This window comes from Berghia stephanieae, chromosome 13 (genome assembly GCF_034508935.2).
Source record: "Berghia stephanieae isolate SIO BIC M18660-M18661 chromosome 13, UCSD_Bste_1.3, whole genome shotgun sequence".
In the NCBI taxonomy this organism is placed as follows: Eukaryota; Metazoa; Mollusca; class Gastropoda; order Nudibranchia; family Aeolidiidae; genus Berghia; species Berghia stephanieae.
Window position 1 is genome coordinate 38,755,980 of NC_088372.1, and position 2,309 is coordinate 38,758,288.

The 2,309-nt window shown below is 31.7% G+C and overlaps 1 protein-coding gene across 2 annotated transcripts in view; it reads right to left on the reverse strand.

The window, feature by feature from the left end:
- The window catches only part of LOC144959054 (uncharacterized), a 136,088-nt gene that overhangs the window by 48,969 nt on the left and 84,810 nt on the right, over positions 1-2,309 (reverse strand). The window lies entirely within an intron of this gene.

The following is a 2,309-nucleotide window of genomic DNA, read 5'->3' on the forward strand; positions in this document are numbered from 1 at the left end:
GTAGTAGTAGTAGTAGTAGTAGTAGTAGTAGTAGTAGTAATAGTAGTAGTAGTAGTAGTAGTAGTAATAGTAGTAGTAATAGTAGTAGTAGTAGTAGTAGTAGTAGTAGTAGTAGTAGTAGTAGTAGTAGTAGTAGTAGTAGTAGTAGTAGTAGTAGTAGTAGTAGTAGTAGTAGTAGTAGTAGTAGTAGTAGCAGTAGTAGTAGTATTAGTAGCACTATTATTATAACTATCGTTATTATTATTATTATTATTATTATTATTATTATTATTATTATTATTATTATTATTATATTATTATTATTATTATTATTAATATTATTATTATTATTATTATTATTATTATTATTATTATTATTATTATTATTATTATTATTATTATTATTATTATTATTATCATTATCATTATCATTATCATTTATTATTATTATTATTATTTATTATTATTATTATTATTATTATTATTATTATTTATTATTATTATTATTATTATTATTATTATATCATCACTATTATTATTACTAATATTACGGATAATCTGGAGGTCTGGAGTTCGACCCCCCCGTCAAGGAAGACTGATTTAATTAGGATGTTATTTTGTTTTGTATTTTCTTGTATTTTTTCTTTCTGGCTTGTGTAGCTGTTTCATAAACCTACCCAATGCCTCCTCCCTAATTAGTCATGTTGATATAGGGAATGAGATTAGCGGAAGAGTAGCGTCCCTTGATTGGAAGTCACGATCGGAAAAAGTTATTAGAGAGAGAACGTCATGTTCGTTGTGCGGCATGAGACACTTCATCGAAAGCGAGTTCGCGAGAGACGCATGCGCAAAACCATTTTGACGTAACGTGACGTCCAATCAAGGGACGCTGCTCTTCCGCTAATCTCATCCCTCTTGTCAAAAAATCTTACCAATATGGCTGACTCTGGCAGACAACGTAATGTGTATTATTGCAATCTGAGATCCAGTAGTGCATAAGGAACTCGCCTCTAAACGTTATCTTCATCTTCATCGTCAAACAGAATTGGTTTTTCGGGTGTCAAGTTCTCCATTTGGGATTTTAGACTCTTCCAGGTCTGAGTGATGAGGTTAGGTTGACGTTTAAGGTTAGGTTGACGAAGTAGTAGTAGTAGTAGTAGTGATAGTAGTAGTAGTAGTAGTAGTAGTAGTAGTAGTAGTAGTAGTAGTAGTAGTAGTAGTAGTAGTAGTAGTAATAGTTGTAGTAGTAGTAGTGTAGTAGTAGTAGTAGTAGTAGTGTAGTAGTAGTAGAGGAGGAGGAGGAGGAGGAGGAGAAGAAGAGGAGTATGTAGTTAGTAGTAGTAGTAGTAGTAGTAGTAGTAGTAGTAGTAGTAGTAGTATAGGTCGTAGTAGAAGTGTGTAGAAGTCGTTAGTAGTAGTCGTGGTTAGTAGTCGTGGTAGTAGTCGTGGTAGTAGTCGTGGTAGTCGTAGTGTCTTAGTTGTAGTCGTAGTCGTAGTCGTCGTAGGTAGGTAGTAGTAGTAGTAGTAGTAGTAGTAGTAATAGTAGTTGTGTAGTAGTGTAGTATAGTGTTTCCTTCTGTATCTATCTACTATACTTAACTACTACTATACTACACTACTTACTACTATACTTATATACTATTTCACTATACTAAATTACTACTACTATTATACAACTATATATTATACTATACTATTATTATTATTACTACTACTACTACTACTATACTCACTATACTACTATCTCTACTATAATATCTACATATACTTTTATACTCTAATACTACTACTTTTAATTATATACTACTACTACTACTACTACTACTACTACTTACTATACTACTACAAAGCTACTTACGTGATTGCATTATGTCGTCTCCAACTAAAAGTTGTGATTTAGACCCTTAAATACTGCCATTTTAAAAAATGCATTGATGTAATTTTAACACCATTTACATGTATTGTTATAATTCGTTGCAGTCAGGTGCTGTACCAGAATTTACAAGTTGCTCATGTCAAACCCCTTTTGAAAAAACCTGATCTCGATAAAGAGAACTTAAAAAACTATCGCCCTGTCTCTAATCCTCCTTTTTCTCTAAGATCTTAGAAAAGCTTTTGTTTTGAAACAATTACTGTCTATCTTAAAAATAATTGTCTTGAAGAAAAATTTCAGTCTGCTTTAGGCAATCATTCGACGGAAACCGCACTTGTTAGGGTTGTTAATGATCTCCTCTCTGTTATAGACAATGGTTCATGTTCTTTGCTGAATTGCTTGACCTATCGTCTGCTTTTGATACTATTGATCACTCTTCTTTTCAAACGTCTTGAAA